The sequence below is a fragment of the Manis pentadactyla genome, chromosome 15, assembly GCF_030020395.1.
Source record: "Manis pentadactyla isolate mManPen7 chromosome 15, mManPen7.hap1, whole genome shotgun sequence".
Classification (NCBI taxonomy): domain Eukaryota; kingdom Metazoa; phylum Chordata; class Mammalia; order Pholidota; family Manidae; genus Manis; species Manis pentadactyla.
The window spans coordinates 72,023,494-72,041,381 of NC_080033.1; positions in this window are offsets into that span (position 1 = coordinate 72,023,494).

Below are 17,888 nucleotides of genomic sequence, written 5' to 3' on the forward strand. Positions count from 1 at the left end.
TATACATACGATGGAATCCAATTTAGCCTTGAAAAAAGGAAATTTTGCAATATGCAACAACATGGATGAACCCCTTGAGAACATTAAATGAAACAAGCCAGTCACAGAAAGAGAAATACTGCATGAATACACTTAACATGTAGTATCTAAAGTAGTCAAATCCATATAACCAAATGGGTGGAATGGTGTTGGCCAGGGTTAGGGTCATGGGAAATGGGGAGTTACTAAACAAGGAGTGTAAAGTCTCAGTTAAGGAATATGAATAAACTCTGGAGATCTGCTGTACGGCACTGCCAACAATTCTACATTAAACACTTAAAACATCTGTTAGACGGTAGGTCTTACGTTAACTCTACCTGCCACAACAAATATTGTTAAAAAATCATGTGGCAGAGGACTGGGACTTTTAGAAAGACAAATTTTAAATCAACAAAGTAACAGGTAAAAATTACTTTTAAAGCAGTTAAAGTCTCTAGAAGTTATCCTAAAGGTATACAGCATTTTAAGAAATATTCATTCAGGACAAATGAGTATTTGTCGGTAAGAATAGTGAGTTTGTGGCATCTGAGGCATGACTTGTTCCCTTACCTACCAAACCCATGCACTGTGTATCAGAAGCTCTACTTGGAGTGCTCTACTCCTGGGAGGTGCAGGCAGGGACAAAGTGGGTACCTTTCCTCACAGCTCTCATACGTAAAGAGCTAAAGGAAGGTACAGTGAAAAAAGCTCATCAAAGAGAGAATACTATTGAGAGGTAGAAATTGTATTTTTTTAGAACCAAATGGAAATCTTGGAGTTAAGAACCATAACCAAAGTGTATATTTGAGCTGGCAGAAGTAACCAGCAGCCAACTTAAAGCGAGATCCATTGAGATTATGGATTTTGCAGAACAGAGAGAAAAATTAATGAATGAAGGAAAACGAAGAGCCACAGAGAAATGTGGGGCATCAATAAGTGCAGCCACACGTGTAATGCGAATACAAGCAGGATTGGAGACAGGAACAGAAAAATATTTAAAGTATTTAATGGCAGAAAATTCCCAAAATGTGACCAAAAACAATACGTACATCCAAGAAACTCTATAAATTCCAAGTAGCATAAACACAAAGAGCTCTCCTTCTGGGCACATCATAGGCAAAATACCGAAAGCCAAAGATAAAGATCTTGAAGGCAAAAAGAGAAAAATAACGTGATATATATGTACACTCCAGTACGATTAACAGCTGACTTCTCGTCAGACATGATAGCGGTTGGAAGGCAGTGGGGACAACATGTTCTCATTGCTCGAAGTAAAAACTCAAACAAGAATCTTATATCCAGCAAATTACCTTTCACAGATGAAGGTGAACAAAGACATCCTTAGGTAAATAAAAACTGAGGAAACTTGTTGCTAGCTGACATGTCTTACAAGGAACATTAAAGGGAGAGAATTTTTCAGCCATGAGAAATAATGAAGTTCTGATACACACAACATGGGTGAAACCCTAAGTTTTCATGCTAACTGGAGGAAAACACAAAGAATCATACATTGTATGATTCTCACTTATAGGAAATGTACAGAAGAGCCGAGCCTACAGGACAAAAAGTACATTCGTGATTACCTACGGCTAGGGACAGTTCTCCCTTGTGTCATAATGAAAATATCTGAAAATTGATGGTAGCAATGGTGGCACAGCTCTGTGAATATACCAGCCACCACTCTATTGTGTATTTTAAGGGGATGAATTGTATGACATGTGAATTACACCTACACAATGAAAATAAATGCTACAGGAATTTCTTCAGACTGAAAAACTAAATTAAATGAGACAGTTATCTGAATCCAAACAAACAGAAAACACTGGTAAATGTACTTCTATAGGTAATTATAAAAGTCAGTATAATTGCATACTTTTTCTCTTTACTTAATTCTCTCAAAGAATCCTAGCATCTCTCTCTCAAAGGAGCCTATATCCTCTCTGTCTCTCTCTGTTTATCTCTCTCTTAAAGAGCCAGCGTGTATTGCTCTCTCACTCTCAAAGGAACCCAGAATCTCTATCTCTCTGTCTCACTCTGTATCTCTCTCTCAGAGAAGCCTAGCATCTCTCTCTCTCTCTCTAAGGATTCTAGCATCTCTCAAATTCTCTCTCTCCCTAAGAAGCCTAGCATCACACTCTCCCTCTTTCAAAGGAGCCTAACATCTCTCTATCTCTCCCTCTTTCTCTCAAATAGACTGGAATCTCCCTGTCTTTCTATCTCTCTCACTTTCTCTCAAAAGAGCCTAGCATTCCTCAACCTCTCACTCTCTCAAAGGAGCCTATCTTCTCTCTCTCTCTCTCTCTCTCTCTCTCTCTCTCTCTCTCTCTCTCTATCTCTGTTAATCTCTCTCTCAAGGAGCCAGCGTGTATTGTTCTCACTCTCTGAAAGGAACCTAGAATCTCTATTTCTCTGTCTCACTCTGACTCTCTCTCTCTCAAAGAAGCCTAGCATCTCTCTCTCTCAAAGGATTCTAGCATCACTCTCTTTCTCTCTCTCCCTAAGAAGCCTAGCACCACACTGTCTATCTTTCAAAGGAGCCTAATATCTATCCGTCTACATCTCTCTCTTCCTCCCAAAGCAGACTAGACACACTCTCTCTCACGCTCTCTCTCAATGAAGCCTCCCATCTCTCTCTGTCTAACTCAAAGGAGATTACCAGCCCTCTCTCTCTCTCTCTCTCTTAAAGTAGAATAGCATCTCTCTCCCTGTACCTCTGTCTCTCTCATAGAAGTATAGCATATATATATATACATATATATCAAAGGATATTAGCATCTCACATTCTCTGTCTCCGTAAGCGACCTTGCATCACACTCTCTCTCTTTCAAGTCTGCCTAGCATCTCTCTTTCCACCTCTCTCTCTTTCTCTCAAAGGAGACTAGATAAACTCTCCCTCACTCTGCCTCTCTCAAACAATCCTTGCATATATAACTCTCTCTCTCTGAAAAGAGTCTGGCATCCCTATGTCTCTCACTCTCAAAGTAGAGTAGCATTTCTCTCTCTCTGTCTCTCAAAGGAGTTTAGCATCTCTCTCTCAATGGAGCCAAACATCTCTCTCTCCCTCTCTCCAAGTAGCTTTGCATCTCTCTCTCTCTTTCTCTCTCAAAGGAGCCTACAATCTCCCTGTCTTTCTATCTCCCTCTTTCTCTCAAAAGACCCGAGCATCCCTCACTCTCTCTCCCTCTCTCTAACGAGTCTTTCATCTCTCTCTGTCTGTCTCTCTCTCTCTCCCAACGAACCTAGCATGTATCTCTCTCTGTATCTCATTCAAAGGAGTCTAGCATCACTCTCTCTATCAAAGTAGCCTGGAGTCTCTCTGTCTCTGTATATCTTTCTTTCTCTAAAAGGAGCCTAGCATTTCTCTCTCTGTCTCTCCCGGTCTCTCTCTCTCTCTCTCAACGAAGCCTAGCATATTTATCCCTCTTTCTCTCTCTAAGGAGCCTAGCATATCTCTCCCTCCCTCTCTCTCAAAGTAGCCTAGCATATCTCTATCTCTCCCTCTCTCTTTGTCTCGAAGCAGCTTAGCATTTCTCTCTCTTTCTCTCTCTCGCTCTCAACAGTGTCAACCATCTCACTCTCTCTCTCTCCAAGGAGCAAATCGTCTCTCCCTCTCCCTCCCTCTCCCTCTCAAAGTGTACTAGCATGCCGTTCTCTCTCTCTCTAAAGGGATTCTAGGATCTTTCTCTTTCTCCCTCTCGCTAAGAAACCTACCATCACACTCGCTCTCTTTCAAAGGAGACTAGCATCTCTCTCTCTCTCAAAGGATTCTAGCATCTCTCTCTTTCTCTCCCTAAGAAGCCTAGCATCACACTCTCTCTCTTTCAAAAGAGCTTACCATCTCTCTGTCTAACTATCTCTCTTTTTCTCAAAGGAGACTAGAATCTCCGTCTTTTTTCTCTCTTTCTCTCAAAGGAGCCTAGCATCCCTCTCTCTCTCTGTGTGTCTCTCAACGGAGCCTTGCATGTATCCCTTCATCTCTCTCATTCAATGGAGCCGAGCATGTCCCTCTCTCTCCAAGGAGCCTAGCATATCTCTGTTACTGTATATCTCTCTTTCTCTCAAAGTAGCCTAGAATATCTCTCCCTCTCTCTCTCAAGAAGCCAAGCATCTCTCTCTGTCTCTCCCAAAGGAGCCTAGCTATTCCCTGTCTTTCCATCTCTCCTTCTCACAAAGGGGCCTATCATCTCTCAGTCTCTCTCTATCTCTCTCTCTAAGGAGTCTAGCATGTATCTCCCTCTCTCTCTCTCAAATGAGTCTAGTATCTCTCTCTTTCTCAAATGATCCTAGCATCTATCTCTTTCTCTCAAAGGTGTCTAGCATCTCTCTCTCTTTCTCACAGTAGTCTATAATCTCTCTCTAAGAATGGCATAGCATCTCTGTCTCTCTCTCTCTAATTAGCCTAGCATCTCTCTCTCTCAAATTAGTCTTGATACTCTCTCTTCACTGTCCCTCTGTCTCTCTCTGTAATGAGCCTAGCATCTCTCTCAAAGGAGCCTAGCATCTCTCTGTCTCTGTATATCTCTCTTTCGCTCTAAGGAACCTAGAATTTCTCAACTCCTCTCTCTCTCTCTCTCTCTCAGAGTGGCCTATTATCCCTCTCTCGCTCTCAAAAAAGAGCCTATCATCTCTCTCTCTGTCCATCTCTCTCTGTTTCTCTCTCTGTGAAAGGAGACTAGCATGTAACTCTCTCTCTTTCAAAGGAGACTAGCATCCCTCTCTCTCTCGAAGCATAGCATCTCTCTGTCTCTGTATATCTCTCTTTCTCTTAAAGGAACCTAGAATCTCTCTCCTTCTCTCTCTCTCTCAAAGGAGCCTATCATCTCTCTGTCTCTGTATATCTCTCTTTCTCTCAAAGGAGCCTAGAATCTCTCTCTGTCTCACTCTCTCTCTCTCAAAGGAGCCTACCATCCCCACCCTCTCTCAAAGTAGACTAGCATCTCTCACCCCATCTCTCTCTCAAGGAAGCCTAGCATAACTCTCTCTCTCTCTCCAAGGATTCCAGCATCTCACCCTTTCTCTCTCTCCCTAAGAAGCCTAGCATCACACTCTCCCTCATTCAAAGGAGCCTAACATCTCTCTCTCTCACTTTCTCTCAAAGGAGACTATAATCTCCCTGTCTTTCTATCTCTCTCACTTTACCTATTACCCCCGGGTCCTGGGAATTTGTCCCCATGGGATCATCTATGGGATGTCCAGTTAGAAGGAGTAATGGAAAAGCTTCCCACATACACCCAGAGAAATCTACCACTTCTCCCCCAGAGTGGAGCTAATGCCCCTGTGAGGAAGGATCTATGGGGGAACACAAGGAGGGTAAAAATATCCACACTTTGGTTGGACGCCCAGGTTCTAAGTCTGTTCAAACTCACATTCCAATGTGGGTCTTGGTGTCATCCTTGATAACACAGCTGCCAGAAGTGTCATCCAGTTGATCTAGAAAACGCACAACAGAAAGCATCAAGAACACTGACTGGAAGTGATGCAGGATCCCCTTTTACCTGCTTTTGTAGAGCAGCTGAAAGCAGGGTTTCCAAGCTTGCAAGGACGGGAGCTCCCTCAGAACACTAACAGCAGAACTACCGTATGATCCAGCAACCACACTTGTGGGTATTGACACAAAAGGACTAAAATCGGGCTCTCAACGAGACACCTGCACTCCATTGTTCACTGCAACGTGATTCTGAATAGCTAAGAGGTGGTAACAACCAAGATGCCCATCGACATATGAATGGGGAAAGAATATGTGGTTTATACATACAATGGAATCCAATTTAGCCTTGAAAAAAGGAAATTTTGCAATATGCAACAACATGGTGAACCCCTTGTGAACATTAAATGAAACAAGCCAGTCACAGAAAGAGAAATACTGCATGAATACACTTAACATGTAGTATCTAAAGTAGTCAAATCCATATAACCAAATGGGTGGAATGGTGTTGGCCAGGGTTAGGGTCATGGGAAATGGGGAGTTACTAAACAAGGAGTGTAAAGTCTCAGTTAAGGAAGATGAATAAACTCTGGAGATCTGCTGTACGGCACTGCCAACAATAATACATTAAACACTTAAAACATCTGTTAGACGGTAGGTCTTATGTTAACTCTTCTAGCCACAACAAATATTGTTAAAAAATCATGTGGAAGAGGACTGGGACTTTTAGAAAGACAAATTGTAAATCAACAAAGTAACAGGTAAAAATTATTTTTAAAGCAGTTAAAGTCTCTAGAAGTTATCCTAAAGGTATACAGCATTTTAAGAAATATTCATTCAGGACAACTGAGTATTTGTCGGTAAGAATAGTGAGTTTGTGGCATCTGAGGCATGACTTGTTCCCTTACCTACCAAACCCATGCACTGTGTATCAGAAGCTCTACTTGGAGTGCTCTACTCCTGGGAGGTGCAGGCAGGGACAAAGTGGGTACCTTTCCTCACAGCTCTCATACGTAAAGAGCTAAAGGAAGGTACAGTGAAAAAAGCTCATCAAAGAGAGAATACTATTGAGAGGTAGAAATTGTATTTTTTTAGAACCAAATGGAAATCTTGGAGTTAAGAACCATAACCAAAGTGTATATTTGAGCTGGCAGAAGTAACCAGCAGCCAACTTAAAGCGAGATCCATGGAGATTATGGATTTTGCAGAACAGAGAGAAAAATTAATGAATGAAAGAAAACGAAGAGCCACAGAGAAATGTGGGGCATCAATAAGTGCAGCCACACTTGTAATGTGAATACAAGCAGGATTGGAGAAAGGAACAGAAAAATATTTAAAGTATTTAGTGGCAGATAATTCCCAAAATGTGACCAAAAAACAATACATACATCCAAGAAACTCTATAAATTCCAAGTAGCATAAACACAAAGAGCTCTCCATCTGGGCACATCGTAGGCAAAATACCGAAAGCCAAAGATAAAGATCTTGAAGGCAAAAAGAGAAAAATAACGTGATATACATGTACACTCCAGTAAGATTAACAGCTGACTTCTCATCAGACATGATAGCAGTTGGAAGGCAGTGGGGACAACATGTTCTCATTGCTGGAAGTAAAAACTCAAACAAGAATCTTATATCCAGCAAATTACCTTTCACAGATGAAGGTGAAAAAAGACATCCTTAGGTAAATAAAAACTGAGGAAACTTGTTGCTAGCTGACATGTCTTACAAGGAACATTAAAGGGAGAGAATTATTCAGCCATGAGAAATAATGAAGTTCTGATACACACAACATGGGTGAAACCCTAAGTTTTCATGCTAACTGGAGGAAAACACAAAGAATCACACATTGTATGATTCTCACTTATAGGAAATGTCCAGAAGAGCCGAGCCTACAGGACAGAAAGTACATTCGTGATTACCTACGGCTAGGGACAGTTCTCCCTTGTGTCATAATGAAAATATCTGAAAATTGATGGTAGCAATGGTGGCACAGCTCTGTGAATATACCAGCCACCACTCTATTGTGTATTTTAAGGGGATGAATTGTATGACATGTGAATTACACCTACACAATGAAAATAAATGCTACAGGAATTTCTTCAGACTGAAAAACTAAATTAAATGAGACAGCTATCTGAATCCAAACAAACAGAAAACACTGGTAAATGTACTTCTAAAGGTAATTATAAAATCAGTATAATTGCATACTTTTTCTCTGAACTTAAATCTCTCAAAGAATCCTAGCATCTCTCTCTCAAAGGAGCCTATATCCTCTCTGTCTCTCTCTGTTTATCTCTCTCTTAAAGAGCCAGCGTGTATTGCTCTCTCACTCTCAAAGGAACCCAGAATCTCTGTCTCTCTGTCTCACTCTGTCTCTCTCTCTCAGAGAAGCCTAGCATCTCTCTCTCTCTCTCTAAGGATTCTAGCATCTCTCAAATTCTCTCTCTCCCTAAGAAGCCTAGCATCACACTCTCCCTCTTTCAAAGGAGCCTAACATCTCTCTATCTCTCCATCTTTCTCTCAAATAGACTGGAATCTCCCTGTCTTTCTATCTCTCTCTCTTTCTCTCAAAAGAGCCTAGCATTCCTCAACCTCTCACTCTCTCAAAGGAGCCTATCTTTTCTCTCTCTCTCTCTCTCTCTCTCTCTCTCTCTCTCTCTCTCTCTCTCTCTCTATATCTGTCTCTCATAATCTCCCTCTCAAGGAGCCAGCGTGTATTGCTCTCTCGCTCTAAAAGGAACCTAGAATCTCTATCTCTCTGTCTCACTCTGACTCTCTCTCTCTCAAAGAAGCCTAGCATCTCTCTCTCTCTCAAAGGATTCTAGCATCACTCTCTTTCTCTCTCTCCCTAAGAAGCCTAGCACCACACTGTCAGTCTTTCAAAGGAGCCTAATATCTATCCGTCTACATCTCTCTCTTCCTCCCTAAGCAGACTAGACACTCTCTCTCTCACTCTCTCTCTCAAAGAAGCCTACCATCTCTCTCTATCTCTATCTCAAAGGAGCCTACCAGCCCTCTCTCTCTCTCCCACTCTCTCTTAAAGTAGAATAGCATCTCTCTCCCTGTCTCTCTGTCTCTATCAAAGAAGTATAGCATATATATATATATATATATTAAAGGATATTAGCAACTCACCTTCTCTGTCTCCTTAAGCGACCTTGCATCACACTCTCTCTCTTTAAAGTCTGCCTAGCATCTCTCTTTCTACCTCTCTCTCTTTCTCTCAAAGGAGACTAGAATCACTCTCCCTCACTCTGCCTCTCTCAAACAATCCTTGCATATATAACTCTCTCTCTCTGAAAGGAGTCTAGCATCCCTATGTCTCTTACTCTCAAAGTAGAGTAGCATTTCTCTCTCTGTGTCTCAATGGAGCCAAGCATCTCTCTCTCCCTCTCTCTCAAGTAGCTTTGCATCTCTCTCTCTCTCTCTCTCTCTCTCAAAGTAGCCTACAATCTCCCTGTCTTTCTATCTCCCTCTTTCTCTCAAAAGAGCCGAGCATTGCTCACTCTCTCTCCCTCTCTCTAACGAGTCTTTCATCTCTCTCTGTCTGTCTCTCTCCCAACGAACCTCGCATGTATCTCTCTCTGTCTCACATTCAAAGGAGTCTAGAATCACTCTCTCTATCAAAGTAGCCTGGAGTCTCTCTGTCTCTGTATATCTTTCTTTCTCTAAAAGGAGCCTAGCTTCTCTATCTCTGTCTCTCCCGGTCTCTCTCTCTCTCTCTCTCTCTCTCTCTCTCTCTCTCTCTCTCTCTCTCTCTCTCTCTCAAAGAAGCCAAGCATATCTATCCCTCTTTCTCTCTCTAAGGAGCCTAGCATATCTATCCCTCTTTCTCTCTCTAAGGAGCCTAGCATATCTGTATCTCTCCCTCTCTCTTTGTCTCGAAGCAGCTTAGCATTTCTCTTCCTCTCTCTCTCTCGCTCTCAACAGTGTCAACCATCTCACTCTCTCAATCTCCAAGGAGCAAATCGTCTCTCCCTCTCCCTCCCTCCCTCTCAAAGTGTACTAGCATGCCGTTCTCTCTCTCTCTAAAGGGATTCTAGGAACTTTCTCTTTCTCCCTCTCACTAAGAAACCTACCATCACACTCGCTCTCTTTCAAAGGAGACTAGCATCTCTCTCTCTCCCAAAGGATTCTAGCATCTCTCTCTTTCTCTCTCTCCCTAAGAAGCCTAGCATCACACTCTCTCTCTTTCAAAAGAGCTTACCATCTCTCTTTCTAACTATCTCTCTTTTTCTCAAAGGAGACTAGAATCTCCGTCTTTTTTCTCTCTTTCTCTCAAAGGAGCATAGCATCCCTCACTCTCCCTCTGTGTCTCTCAACGGAGCCTTGCATGTATCCCTTTATCTCTCTCATTCAAAGGAGCCGAGCATGTCTCTCTCTGTCCAAGGAGCCTAGCATATCTCTGTTACTGTATATCTCTCTTTCTCTCAAAGTAGCCTAGAATATCTCTCCCTCTCTCTCAAGAAGCCAAGCATCTCTCTCTGTCTCTCCCAAAGGAGCCTAGCAATTCCCTGTCTTTCTATCTCTCCTTCTCACAAAGGGGCCTATCATCTCTCAGTCTCTCTCTGTCTATCTCCCTCTCTAAGAAGTCTAGCATGTATCTCCCTCTCTCTCTCTCAAATTAGTCTAGTATCTCTCTCTTTCTCAAATGATCCTAGCATCTATCTCTTTCTCTCAAAGGTGTCTAGCATCTCTCTCTCTTTCTCACAGTAGTCTAGAATCTCTCTCTAAGAGTTGCATAGCATCTCTGTCTGTCTCTCTCCTACTAATTAGCCTAGCATCTCTCTCTCTCAAATTAGTCTAGATACTCCCTCTTCACTGTCCCTCTGTCTCTCTCTGTAATGAGCCTAGCATCTCTCTCAAAGGAGTCTAGCATCTCTCTGTCTCTGTATATCTCTCTTTCGCTCTAAGGAACCTAGAATTTCTCAACTCCTCTCTCTCTCTCTCTCTCTCTCTCAGAGTGGCCTATTATCCCTCTCTCGCTCTCAAAAAAGAGCCTATCATCTCTCTCTCTGTCCATCTCTCTCTGTTTCTCTCTCTGTGAAAGGAGACTAGCATGTAACTCTCTCTCTTTCAAAGGAGACTAGCATCCCTCTCTCTCTCGAAGCATAGCATCTCTCTGTCTCTGTATATCTCTCTTTCTCTTAAAGGAACCTAGAATCTCTCTCCTTCTCTCTCTCTCTCAAAGGAGCCTATCATCTCTCTGTCTCTGTATATCTCTCTTTCTCTCAAAGGAGCCTAGAATCTCTCTCTGTCTCACTCTCTCTCTCTCAAAGGAGCCTACCATCCCCACCCTCTCTCAAAGTAGACTAGCATCTCTCACCCCATCTCTCTCTCAAGGAAGCCTAGCATAACTCTCTCTCTCTCTCCAAGGATTCCAGCATCTCACCCTTTCTCTCTCTCCCTAAGAAGCCTAGCATCACACTCTCCCTCATTCAAAGGAGCCTAACATCTCTCTCTCTCACTTTCTCTCAAAGGAGACTATAATCTCCATGTCTTTCTATCTCTCTCACTTTACCTATTACCCCCGGGTCCTGGGAATTTGTCCCCATGGGATCATATATGGGATGTCCAGTTAGAAGGAGTAATGGAAAAGCTTCCCACATACACCCAGAGAAATCTATCACTTCTCCCCCAGAGTGGAGCTAATGCCCCTGTGAGGAAGGAGCTATGGGGGAACACAAGGAGGGTAAAAATATCCACACTTTGGTTGGACGCCCAGGTTCTAAGTCTGTTCAAACTCACATTCCAATGTGGGTCTTGGTGTCATCCTTGATAACACAGCTGCCAGAAGTGTCATCCAGTTGATCTAGAAAACGCACAACAGAAAGCATCAAGAACGCTGACTGGAAGTGATGCAGGATCCCCTTTTTCCTGCTTTTGTAGAGCAGCTGAAAGCAGGGTTTCCAAGCTTGCAAGGACGGGAGCTCCCTCAGAACACTAACAGCAGAACTACCGTATGATCCAGCAACCACACTTGTGGGTATTGACACAAAAGGACTAAAATCGGGCTCTCAACGAGACACCTGCACTCCATTGTTCACTGCAACGTGATTCTGAATAGCTAAGAGGTGGTAACAACCAAGATGCCCATCGACATATGAATGGGGAAAGAATATGTGGTTTATACATACAATGGAATCCAATTTAGCCTTCAAAAAAGGAAATTTTGCAATATGCAACAACATGGTGAACCCCTTGTGAACATTAAATGAAACAAGCCAGTCACAGAAAGAGAAATACTGCATGAATACACTTAACATGTAGTATCTAAAGTAGTCAAATCCATATAACCAAATGGGTGGAATGGTGTTGGCCAGGGTTAGGGTCATGGGAAATGGGGAGTTACTAAACAAGGAGTGTAAAGTCTCAGTTAAGGAAGATGAATAAACTCTGGAGATCTGCTGTACGGCACTGCCAACAATAATACATTAAACACTTAAAACATCTGTTAGACGGTAGGTCTTATGTTAACTCTTCTAGCCACAACAAATATTGTTAAAAAATCATGTGGAAGAGGACTGGGACTTTTAGAAAGACAAATTGTAAATCAACAAAGTAACAGGTAAAAATTATTTTTAAAGCAGTTAAAGTCTCTAGAAGTTATCCTAAAGGTATACAGCATTTTAAGAAATATTCATTCAGGACAACTGAGTATTTGTCGGTAAGAATAGTGAGTTTGTGGCATCTGAGGCATGACTTGTTCCCTTACCTACCAAACCCATGCACTGTGTATCAGAAGCTCTACTTGGAGTGCTCTACTCCTGGGAGGTGCAGGCAGGGACAAAGTGGGTACCTTTCCTCACAGCTCTCATACGTAAAGAGCTAAAGGAAGGTACAGTGAAAAAAGCTCATCAAAGAGAGAATACTATTGAGAGGTAGAAATTGTATTTTTTTAGAACCAAATGGAAATCTTGGAGTTAAGAACCATAACCAAAGTGTATATTTGAGCTGGCAGAAGTAACCAGCAGCCAACTTAAAGCGAGATCCATGGAGATTATGGATTTTGCAGAACAGAGAGAAAAATTAATGAATGAAAGAAAACGAAGAGCCACAGAGAAATGTGGGGCATCAATAAGTGCAGCCACACTTGTAATGCGAATACAAGCAGGATTGGAGAAAGGAACAGAAAAATATTTAAAGTATTTAATGGCAGATAATTCCCAAAATGTGACCAAAAAACAATACATACATCCAAGAAACTCTATAAATTCCAAGTAGCATAAACACAAAGAGCTCTCCATCTGGGCACATCGTAGGCAAAATACCGAAAGCCAATGATAAAGATCTTGAAGGCAAAAAGAGAAAAATAACGTGATATACATGTACACTCCAGTAAGATTAACAGCTGACTTCTCGTCAGACATGATAGCAGTTGGAAGGCAGTGGGGACAACATGTTCTCATTGCTGGAAGTAAAAACTCAAACAAGAATCTTATATCCAGCAAATTACCTTTCACAGATGAAGGTGAAAAAAGACATCCTTAGGTAAATAAAAACTGAGGAAACTTGTTGCTAGCTGACATGTCTTACAAGGAACATTAAAGGGAGAGAATTATTCAGCCATGAGAAATAATGAAGTTCTGATACACACAACATGGGTGAAACCCTAAGTTTTCATGCTAACTGGAGGAAAACACAAAGAATCACACATTGTATGATTCTCACTTATAGGAAATGTCCAGAAGAGCCGAGCCTACAGGACAGAAAGTACATTCGTGATTACCTACGGCTAGGGACAGTTCTCCCTTGTGTCATAATGAAAATATCTGAAAATTGATGGTAGCAATGGTGGCACAGCTCTGTGAATATACCAGCCACCACTCTATTGTGTATTTTAAGGGGATGAATTGTATGACATGTGAATTACACCTACACAATGAAAATAAATGCTACAGGAATTTCTTCAGACTGAAAAACTAAATTAAATGAGACAGCTATCTGAATCCAAACAAACAGAAAACACTGGTAAATGTACTTCTAAAGGTAATTATAAAATCAGTATAATTGCATACTTTTTCTCTGAACTTAAATCTCTCAAAGAATCCTAGCATCTCTCTCTCAAAGGAGCCTATATCCTCTCTGTCTCTCTCTGTTTATCTCTCTCTTAAAGAGCCAGCGTGTATTGCTCTCTCACTCTCAAAGGAACCCAGAATCTCTATCTCTCTGTCTCACTCTGTCTCTCTCTCTCAGAGAAGCCTAGCATCTCTCTCTCTCTCTCTAAGGATTTTGGCATCTCTCAAATTCTCTCTCTCCCTAAGAAGCCTAGCATCACACTCTCCCTCTTTCAAAGGAGCCTAACATCTCTCTATCTCTCCATCTTTCTCTCAAATAGACTGGAATCTCCCTGTCTTTCTATCTCTCTCTCTTTCTCTCAAAAGAGCCTAGCATTCCTCAACCTCTCACTCTCTCAAAGGAGCCTATCTTTTCTCTCTCTCTCTCTCTCTCTCTCTCTCTCTCTCTCTCTCTCTCTCTCTCATAATCTCCCTCTCAAGGAGCCAGCGTGTATTGCTCTCACTCTCTAAAAGGAACCTAGAATCTCTATCTCTCTGTCTCACTCTGACTCTCTCTCTCTCAAAGAAGCCTAGCATCTCTCTCTCTCTCAAAGGATTCTAGCATCACTCTCTTTCTCTCTCTCCCTAAGAAGCCTAGCACCACACTCTCCCTCTTTCAAAGGAGCCTAACATCTCTCTATCTCTCCATCTTTCTCTCAAATAGACTGGAATCTCCCTGACTTTCTATCTCTCTCTCTTTCTCTCAAAAGAGCCTAGCATTCCTCAACCTCTCACTCTCTCAAAGGAGCCTATCTTCTCTCTCTCTCTCTCTCTCTCTCTCTCTCTCTCTCTCTCTCTCTCTCTCTCTCTCTCTCTCTCTCTCTCTGATAATCTCCCTCTCAAGGAGCCAGCGTGTATTGCTCTCACTCTCTAAAAGGAACCTAGAATCTCTATCTCTCTGTCTCACTCTGACTCTCTCTCTCTCAAAGAAGCCTAGCATCTCTCTCTCTCTCAAAGGATTCTAGCATCACTCTCTTTCTCTCTCTCCCTAAGAAGCCTAGCACCACACTGTCAGTCTTTCAAAGGAGCCTAATATCTATCCGTCTACATCTCTCTCTTCCTCCCTAAGCAGACTAAACACTCTCTCTCACACTCTCTCTCTCAAAGAAGCCTACCATCTCTCTCTATCTCTATCTCAAAGGAGCCTACCAGCCCTCTCTCTCTCTCTCCCACTTTTCTTAAAGTAGAATAGCATCTCTCTCCCTGTCTCTCTGTCTCTGTCAAAGAAGTATAGCATATATATATATATACACATATATATATCAAAGGATATTAGCAACTAACCTTCTCTGTCTCCTTAAGCGACCTTGCATCACACTCTCTCTCTTTAAAGTCTGCCTAGCATCTCTCTTTCTACCTCTCTCTCTTTCTCTCAAAGGAGACTAGAATCACTCTCCCTCACTCTGCCTCTCTCAAACAATCCTTGCATATATAACTCTCTCTCTCTGAAAGGAGTCTAGCATCCCTATGTCTCTTACTCTCAAAGTAGAGTAGCATTTCTCTCTCTCTGTCTCTCAATGGAGCCAAGCATCTCTCTCTCCCTCTCTCTCAAGTAGCTTTGCATCTCTCTCTCTCTCTCTCTCTCTCAAAGGAGCTTACAATCTCCCTGTCTTTCTATCTCCCTCTTTCTCTCAAAAGAGCCGAGCATCCCTCACTCTCTCTCCCTCTCCCTAACGAGTCTTTCATCTCTCTCTGTCTGTCTCTCTCTCTCCCAACGAACCTAGCATGTATCTCTCTCTGTCTCACATTCAAAGGAGTCTAGAATCACTCTCTCTATCACAGTAGCCTGGAGTCTCTCTGTATCTGTATATCTTTCTTTCTCTAAAAGGAGCCTAGCTTCTCTATCTCTGTCTCTCCCGGTCTCTCTCTCTCTCTCTCTCTCTCAAAGAAGCCAAGCATATCTATCCCTCTTTCTCTCTCTAAGGAGCCTAGCATATCTATCCCTCTTTCTCTCTCTAAGGAGCCTAGCATATCTCTATCTCTCCCTCTCTCTTTGTCTCGAAGCAGCTTAGCATTTCTCTTCCTCTCTCTCTCTCGCTCTCAACAGTGTCAACCATCTCACTCTCTCTCTCTCCAAGGAGCAAATCGTCTCTCAGTCTCCCTCCCTCCCTCTCAAAGTGTACTAGCATGCCGTTCTCTCTCTCTCTAAAGGGATTCTAGGAACTTTCTCTTTCTCCCTCTCGCTAAGAAACCTACCATCACACTCGCTCTCTTTCAAAGAAGACTAGCATCTCTCTCTCTCTCAAAGGATTCTAGCATCTCTCTCTTTCTCTCTCTCCCTAAGAAGCCTAGCATCACACTCTCTCTCTTTCAAAAGAACTTACCATCTCTCTGTCTAACTATCTCTCTTTTTCTCAAAGGAGACTAGAATCTCCGTCTTTTTTCTCTCTTTCTCTCAAAGGAGCATAGCATCCCTCACTCTCTCTCTGTGTCTCTCAACGGAGCCTTGCATGTATCCCTTTATCTCTCTCATTCAAAGGAGCCGAGCATGTCTCTCTCTGTCCAAGGAGCCTAGCATATCTCTGTTACTGTATATCTCTCTGTCTCTCAAAGTAGCCTAGAATATCTCTCCCTCTCTCTCTCAAGAAGCCAAGCATCTCTCTCTGTCTCTCCCAAAGGAGACTAGCAATTCCCTGTCTTTCTATCTCTCCTTCTCATAAAGGGGCCTATCATCTCTCAGTCTCTCTCTGTCTATCTCCCTCTCTAAGGAGTCTAGCATGTATCTCCCTCTCTCTCTCTCAAATGAGTCTAGTATCTCTCTCTTTCTCAAATGATCCTAGCATCTATCTCTTTCTCTCAAAGGTGTCTAGCATCTCTCTCTTTCTCACAGTAGTCTAGAATCTCTCTCTAAGAGTTGCATAGCATCTCTGTCTGTCTCTCTCCTACTAATTAGCCTAGCATCTCTCTCTCTCAAATTATTCTAGATACTCTCTCTTCACTGTCCCTCTGTCTCTCTCTGTAATGAGCCTAGCATCTCTCTCAAAGGAGTCTAGCATCTCTCTGTCTCTGTATATCTCTCTGTCGCTCTAAGGAACCTAGAATTTCTCAACTCCTCTCTCTCTCTCTCTCTCTCTCTCAGAGTGGCCTATTATCCCTATCTCTCTCTCAAAAAAGAGCCTATCATCTCTCTCTCTGTCCATCTCTCTCTGTTTCTCTCTCTGTGAAAGGAGACTAGCATGTAACTCTCTTTCAAAGGAGACTAGCATCCCTTTCTCTCTCGAAGCATAGCATCTCTCTGTCTCTGTATATCTCTCTTTCTCTCAAAGGAGCCTAGAATCTCTCTGTGTCTCACTCTCTCTCTCTCAAAGGAGCCTACCATCCCCCCTCACTCAAAGTAGACTAGCATCTCTCTCCCCCCCCCTCTCTCTCAAGGAAGCCTAGCATAACTCTCTCTCTCTCTCCAAGGATTCCAGCATCTCACCCTTTCTCTCTCTCCCTACGAAGCCTAGCATCACACTCTCCCTCTTTCAAAGGAGCCTAACATCTCTCTCTCTCTCTCTTTCTCTCAAAGGATACTATAATCTCCCTGTCTTTCTATCTCTCTCACTTTACCTATTACTCCCGGGTCCTGGGAATTTGTCCCCATGGGACCATCTATGGGATGTCCAGATAGAAGGAGTAATGGAAAAGCTTCCCACATACACCCAGAGAAATCTACCACTTCCCCCAGAGTGGAGCTAATGCCCCTGTGTGGAAGGAGCTATGGGGGAACACAAGGAGGGTAAAAATATCCACACTTTGGTTGGACGCCCAGGTTCTAAGTCTGTTCAAACTCACATTCGAATGTGGGTCTTGGTGTCATCCTTGATAACACAGCTGCCAGAAGAGTCATCCAGTTGATCTAGAAAACGCACAACAGAAAGCATCAAGAACACTGACTGGAAGTGATGCAGGATCCCCTTTTTCCTGCTTTTGTAGAGCAGCTGAAAGCAGGGTTTCCAAGCTTGCAAGGACGGGAGCTCCCTCAGAACACTAACAGCAGAACTACCGTATGATCCAGCAACCACACTTGTGGGTATTGACCCGAAAGAACTAAAATCGGGCTCTCAACGAGACACCTGCACTCCATTGTTCACTGCAACGTGATTCTGAAGAGCTAAGAGGTGGTAACAACCAAGATGCCCATCGACATATGAATGGGGAAAGAATATGTTGTTTATACATACAATGGAATCCAATTTAGCCTTGAAAAAAGGAAATTTTGCAATATGCAACAACATGGATGAACCCCTTGAGAACATTAAATGAAACAAGCCAGTCACAGAAAGAGAAATACTGCATGAATACACTTAACATGTAGTATCTAAAGTAGTCAAATCCATATAACCAAATGGGTGGAATGGTGTTGGCCAGGGTTAGGGTCATGGGAAATGGGGAGTTACTAA